This window comes from Monopterus albus, unplaced genomic scaffold (assembly GCF_001952655.1).
Source record: "Monopterus albus unplaced genomic scaffold, M_albus_1.0 scaffold267.1, whole genome shotgun sequence".
Classification (NCBI taxonomy): domain Eukaryota; kingdom Metazoa; phylum Chordata; class Actinopteri; order Synbranchiformes; family Synbranchidae; genus Monopterus; species Monopterus albus.
Window position 1 is genome coordinate 1,005,456 of NW_018128147.1, and position 7,927 is coordinate 1,013,382.

Consider the following 7,927-nt stretch of genomic DNA (forward strand, 5'->3'; position numbering starts at 1 on the left):
GAATGGTAAGATTGTAAAAATGTTCCAGCACTAATCAAAAGTAAATCCAAAAATCAATAGAAAATAAAAAATAAGAAACTAAATCATCATAAATGATATCAGGACCAACTGAAGTGCATTACTACAGCCTGTTTAGAAATGAGATGGCAGTGGGAACAAAGCTGTCTTTATAATGCCTAGTTTTACACCATGGACTAAAAGCCTCTGCCCAGACGGGAGAAGCTGGAGCTCACTGTGCAGACGGTGCAGTTTGTCATTTAAAATGGTACTGGTCATCCAGTAGCTGTCTAGTATACTGGGATATTGGTTCAGTTGTGACTCACCAATCAACCTTCTTGACCATTTTACAACTTGATTAAGAGAGCTCCTGTTCCTTACAGAAAGACTTCCAAACCATGACACCAAGGAAAAAATAAAAATCAATTCAATAAAAGCAAAATAAAAATAAGATCCTCTACATGGAAGTAGAACAGTTTCCTTAAACGGTGTAGCCACTGGTGCCCCTTTCAACACACAGCTGCACAATGCTCTAAGATGGCACACACTGCACAGATTGGCCCTTCATATTTGTAACATTATGAATCTGTTTCCTAAAATCAATTATTACGTCTTTTGTTTTGGATATAGTTAGGTGACATTTCTGGGTGCAGTTGAAAGTTGAAAGACCTAAATTGTTTGCAATTGAGAAATATTCTTTTTGAACTGACTGACAATTTCTCTTTTGACGTTTGGCACTTAGTATTGAGTTAAGACCAATCCTTGATTGCAAAGACTGAGCTTTTGGTGGATGCTCACATGCTGCCAATTAACCTGCTCATTTTGGAATCTTCCAGAATGGTTTTATGGGCATAGTCTATCTGTACCAGCTTTTTGTGAGTGTGTTGCAGGCATCAAAATTTTAATTTGTTTATATTTACAACATGCAAATAAGTTGATCAGTGCAAATATTGAAAACCTTTTTTTTGTAGTTTTCTCAGTTAGATAAGGGTTCAAGCAAATTAACAGATCACAGATTTTCATTTTTATTGCATTTTGGAAAATGTACCAGCTTTTCTGGAAATTGGGTTTGTGCATATAAAAACACTTACATGCTGCCTACGTTTCTGGTTCACAATTCAATCTCAAGTGTTTTAGCTTATTTTTAGCCCTTCAGTCAGTGATGTCAGGAGTTTATTAAGAGAACAATTTGAAGCCAACTATTCTTAAGCCATTTTCAGATAGGACGCGGTGGGCACTGCACTCCGCTACAAAACCCAAGAATGTATCTGCTGCAACGAGCTGAGCGTCCACGTCCCACCGCAGCGCAGTGTATATTGTGTCCAATCTGAAAATGGTTTTACTCTAACATGGTTTCCAGAAGATCTAAAATCACAGATATATATATATCCACTTTTTTGTATACAGAGTTCATTTGCTGCTGTGTTTTTTTCTTGTTTTTTTTTTTTTGGAGTTTGCTTTGAAGGTGTTGTTCATTAGAACTCTACATTTGAAGCCCAGAATTTGCACAAAGATCTGATCTTTGTGCTTATGAGCTGGTATCTTCAAAGTCAACATCACTTGCCTGAATAGCTGTTTTTGAAACACTGACCTTCCTACATTTTAGCGGCAGTATTTTGATTGTCTTGCTATATAGAAAGCAGAGGCTGAGCCAGATGTTTAGTCTAGGATTAATATAAAAAAGACAGTTGAGAAGAAGAGTCAGAAAAATCAGAGTAGACAAAGAGCGAAAGTCTGAAAAAAAAAACAAAGTGAGTGTGGCTCTGGAAATGTCAACCATGCTCCAAAAGCTTCTCCCAAGGCCCTTGATCTTTATATTCACATGTGCTCAGAGTGACAGATATTCATGTATATCACATATAACAGTTGCTCAGTGTCTATGAAGCATGAACACATTTCAGGCTGAAAATCAGCCACACTATTCACAGTAAATTTGCTCCATACACTAAGATATCAGCCAGTGGTATCTGTGAGAGTCCCACATAGCCACTCTATCAGGGTTTCTCTGTGTGGAGGGAGTGTTTGTAATTCCTGTTGACTGTGGAGCATGTGGTTCTGCAGGGAAATGCAATAAATGAAATGTCAAAGAGGAACAGAAAATTCAAGCCATAAACATCTACACACTGTGAAGGAGACATACAGCAGTGGAGCAAGTGGTTAGCTTTACGTTTCTGGGAGTACAACTATCCGAGGACCTGCCATGGTATTGGAACACCTCTTATGTGGTCAGAAAAGCTCAGCAGCACCTGTTTTATTTGATAACTTGGAAGAGGTGTGAACGTCACCAGAGCCGGCTGATAAACTTATTCCACTGTCCAGTAGGAAGGCAAACAGGAAGGCAGCCTGGAGGATGTTAATGCAAGTTGTATGCTCCAGAAAACCAGAGGTATCCTGAAGGACCATATGTACCCTGGACACGGACCGTTCTCCACTCAATCAACCAATAGGTTCAAGCATGGTTTCTTTCTTCACAAACTATGGTGCTCTGAAGAACGCTGGCAGCTCTGAGATTATATAAAGTCTGTTGACATGTACTATTTACTATGTTATTATTTAATGTTGGGTTTTATACACATTTTTTTATGCATTGATTTATTCATTCACTAAGGTTTTTATTCAGAGTAATTATAATATGTTTTGCTGCTGATTTTCCTTGTATAAGGGTATGCAATGACAATAAAATCTAACTCTTTGGTGATAGTGTTGCAGTGGGTAGAGCAGCTGTCTCCCAACCGGAAGATTGAAGGTTCAAATCTCCACATGTCGAAGTGTCATCGGGCAAAACACTGAACTCCCAAGTTGCCCGTGATGGCGGTGCATATGCACGCAGCCCTTGGCTCAAAGCATAATTTTGTTGTACGCGTCGCAATGACAATAAATAAAGCTTCTTCTTCTTCTATTTAGATCTCAAGCAAAGTTTAAAACATACTGTCATACTGTTTGATGCTGTAACAGTTGTGTGCCTTTTCTTTTAAGAAAGTCTTAGCTGGTTTAATCCTCTGCTCTGACATCGAATGTTTTGATTTGATTTGATTTAGTCTTTCAAACATGCAGAACAAATGACATCAACACACACACACATGATTACACAAAGCCAACCACTGCTAATCCAGAATCAGTTTGCTTATACCCAGCACATGTTTGAATGGAGTAGGAAGAAGTCAGACTTATCCAGTCCTACCCCAGAACAATCATCTTATACAAAAAATTGTTGTTTCACTACTCTGTTTCCTGTTTCCACAGGATAAAAACTGAATTTGTCATCTTATCTATGTGACTTTATTTACCATACCAACTTTATTTATAAAGCACTAAAAACAACCAGAGTGGACCAAAGTGCTGTACATTGCAATAAAACAGTATATATTATAAACCCACAAACAATAAAATATAATCAATATAATACAGTAAATGACTAAATCAACACAAAAATAAAATATCAAAATGCAAGGGAAAATAAATGAATTTTTAAAAGAGACTTAAAAACAGAAAGGGTAGAGGCTTGTCTAATGGACAGTGGTAAGTCATTCCAGAGTTTGGGACCAGCAACTGTGAAGGCTCGATCGCCTCTAAGCTTACGCTTTGTTCTTGGGACACTCAAGAGAAGCTGATTGGCTGACCTCAGAGAGTGTGTGGGTGTATGCCAATGAAGCAAATCAGACTTTATTTTTCTTATTTATTGCATCAACAGACAATAATTTCAGTGCTATACTTGAAATTCATTTACATTCTAAATGTAATGCCTGCTTGGCTGACTGATGAAAGCAAAGAAACAATTTTTGACATATCTGAAAAATTTAAGTTGGTGCAAAGGAAAATACAGTCAGCTTTTTGAAGGGTCTATATGAATACTTTGATAATGAAGAAAACTGGCTGTCAAGGTTTTGTTCCACACCCATGACTTTAAGGAAGGTTCCCAGCAGAATAACGGACAGATGGATTTCACTGATCTTTTATTCCCCAAAATAATAACATAAAATATTAATATTTTATATCTATATACATAAGTTTGCCACATGGACATTTATATACCAAGTCAATAAATTGTTATTATTAGTTTCCTGCATTTATTAGGAAAGCAAAGACATCTGTGTTTAATGTATAGTGGAAAGTCCATATTCTATTCCATGTAATATACGTATGTACATCTTTTCACCATGGGGACTGGAACAGTGTATTGTGTTGCTCTGCTTCCCTCTAGAGGCAGTGTGCTGAACACACTGTCACTGGTCCAACTTGTGATTTACAGCCTCTTCAGTTAATATTGTCCTGACATTAGTGGCTACAGAAATTAAGGAAACAACCAGAGTCAGTTGTGAGAAGAAACAGGTATTTCTGGTGCATTGTTGCAATGTTGCAACAGATTCAGTTCAGCATCAGCACTTCAAGTTAGCCTTGGCTTTGACTTGATTTCCCCATAATAATAGTGTATCAATCTCCATCTGCATTTGCAGTATAATTTAAGTATGTGTGTTTGTGAGTGCTATCATTGGTGCCTCATGGTTTCTTTGCTTGTCTACTACTGTAACAGCAACCATCACCAAGGAGCTAGATATGGTTTAAATTTTAATTATGATCTATTCAAAATTTCCTTCTGTAAAATCAACTCAACTGAATATGTAATGAGTAAGGAAATTCCACCTATAGCTTTTAAATGATCATCAAAGAGCAGTCAATTGGAAAAAACATACTTAAAAGTGTCTCTTGCCAAACATATATAACTGTTCTACTGTGTTCCCTTGCCTTTATGTTTCTCATAATACAAACTTCAATTGGAGCTCTCATTTCTACAGTACCAACCATACCAGGACCCTGAACCAGGCTTTCATCCTAGTATTTAGTAAACTATCATTCATTACATGCATATTTTCCATGGGATAAGATTTCTATCACAAATGGTCGGTGCTCAGTCTCTGGTCATCTTCAGTACACAGTGTGAGATACAGCAGCAGCACAGTGCAGTAGTTAACCATAGATCATTTAAACTAGAGTTGTCAATCCAAAAACAGTAGTAGTCGAATAAGCATAGTGAAAGTTAAAATGACCTTATTTCATGGTCACTTCGCTCAACCTTTTCAGTGGGTTTCTCTTTTACTGGAACAGTCAGACCTGCAGAGGGTACACTTTAAAAAGGTTACACAACTGCTATGGTATCAGTCCATACTGGTTGTACTGGGTTAGCTCTTCAGACAGGGTGGGGCAGCCTCAGGGGGCACAGGGGATGCAGGTGGAGTCAGCCGGGAAATAGACAGTTGATTCTGGGATGGTCCAATAGAACACTTCCTGGCAAGTAAGCTGCATCAGCCAAAATGCAGATATGTACACAGTCAGGTAGGATATAGAAAAATCAGCAAACCCTTTTGAAATTGAATTAATGGAATTTTAATAATAATTTTTCTAGTTTTTTTTGTGTTGATGCTTTAAAGTGTGTCAGTAGATAACAGTTAAATAAACTAATAAGTACTCAAAATGTCTTTGAAGGATAAGATCTTTTTCTCAAAACATAAAATATTGCCAGCATCAATTATTTAAATATCAGTCCTCAAAAAGTGTTCATTTCAACCCACTAGAGAGTGACTGAAACCATTTGTGGGTCCTTACCCTTCTTCTATCCCTACATCCTCCTGCTGCTGTCCATCCACAGAGTCCTCTGTGTTATCAGCACTGCTGTTCTCCTCCTCCAAGTTGTTTAGGTATTCTGGATGCCAACACTGGTCCCCGCTCTCCAGTTCACTGTGCTCTGTGGGCTCCACAACAATAGAGGGGAGCCGCTCCCTGCTATAAAGAAAATCTTCAGGATAGGAGCTGGAATCTGACTCTTCAGTGACATTGGCTTCAGGAAAGATCTAGAGCAGTGAGGAGATTGATGGTTTATATTGTCCTTCAAAGGTAAACAGCCTTGATTGTTTAAGTTATTCCTATAAAAACAGCACTAGCTTGAGGTTACTAAAAAACACATGTTCACCACAGAGACAGTGATGCCATCCAGGGTCACTCGCTAAAGCAGCAATCTGTGCACTGAATAGGATTATCACAGAGAGGATGTGGGCAATGAGCCAAACCCTTGACAGTTAGTAAAATCATCTGAGGGGAGCATTTGTCCTTAGAGCTTCCTTAACATTCTCTGATATTTTCAGGAAACACTCCAGTATATGATCAGGTGCCCTGAACAGGACCTTCAGCGACAGGCTGCTCCACCCACGGTGTGTGAAGAAACGTTACCACAGATCCTTTGTCCCTGCTACTATCAGAATCCAAAATGTACCGCTTCCAGCAAACTCAGATATACACACTGATTTGTCTGCTTGTACAGCTGAGTGGCACCGGTCACTTGTCTCCTCCCTGTCACCACTGCCTGAACTGTACATTGACACACGCACACTTTAACTTACTCACTTTGTACATTGTTGTTGTTGTTATTTTGTGTACTTTATGTATTCTACATTATATTTTACTACTTTTATTGTAACTTTTGCTTTGCTGCTGTGACACCTGAATTCCTCCTGAAGCGTTATCTTATCCTGTAGCCTCCTAGTTTCCTGGTAGTTTTGTGCCTTGATCACTTGAAAATTTTAAAAACAAAAAATAAAGCTGAATGCAGACTTTATCAGTGTTTGTGTCTAAATAATTTTTCACAAAAATATTTTAACATGCCCCTCAAGACATCATTAAAAATCAAAAACAAGAGGCAAAAAAGACAAAATCAGAAATATTGTGCTGCTTATTATTAAAACAAACACGATCTAGATTTGAAGACAACAGGTGCTATTTAGACAAGGTTCATTTAAGATCTCTGCACTAGAGTGAAGGGAAAAAACCCAAGTAACAATGCCATTTATACCTGGTAGGCTCTGCTCCCTCTTCTCTGACCTGGACTCTCCTCCATCTGGGATTCTACTTGACTGATGATGGTGCTCATACTGCAAAAATACAACCCATTTTGGCTGAATTCATAACTTCAGTAAAACCTGGGTCAGCCACAGGTTCTACCATCTACACACTGAGGCAACATCATTTTATACTGGGTCACAGACTTTGATCAAGCAGAGATCTGCAGTGAGGGCAGCTGGGATTTTCTGAAATTAAAACTTTATCTGCTTTATCTAGTGAACTGGCTTGACAATTGCATTTACAATAGCAAATCTACCCTATCTGTATCCTTACCCTTTAGCTCACATGAGTCCTTGCAGTCCCCGATAAACTGGGTTCCTCCTGACCCAAACCCCAGCTATTATCCACACAGTTTAAAACCTCTCTAGAGCTACAGATATGAAAGTCTGATATGAATCAAGAATAAACAGATTTATCTAAGGGATTTTCAACCTAGCTTGACTATACATGGATCACTGGATCGATGTATTACCATTTCTCATTAAAACATGTTCCAATACAAAAAGGAGGCAGTGCTCACAGCAAGTACAGGGATGAAGAGAAAGCCAGCAGGGAGAGTTTCTCCTGCCACTGTATGATAATCTGCAGGTAAGCACTTAATAACATAACAGGTTTAAACATCAAGTGACTTCTCAACTCCAAACATGGGGGAAGGGTAAGAGAAGTTGGAAGAATAAAACGGAGCCCAGGGCTAAGATACACTAGGACATTAAATAAGAAGAGAAATCAAGGTTATATTTCAATAGTAGAGGTATATAAAAGTAATTGTCCAGTTGATTACATACCTGAAAGGAGAGAAGAGAAATATCAGATCTGGCCATTCAATTTTTTCTCACTTACTATATTAAAGTATATTGTGTAATGAGTACACACACTGACATCTTAGCATGAAATATCTGAATAAAAAAAAATTACAGGGCAGGAACAAAAGGGTATGATATGACATGCTAAATTTGGCACAAAATGTTTGAACAGGTACCACAGACCAATTGCATTTTTAAAGCATTTTAGTTGCTTACCTGTGAGAGGCAGGAATGGA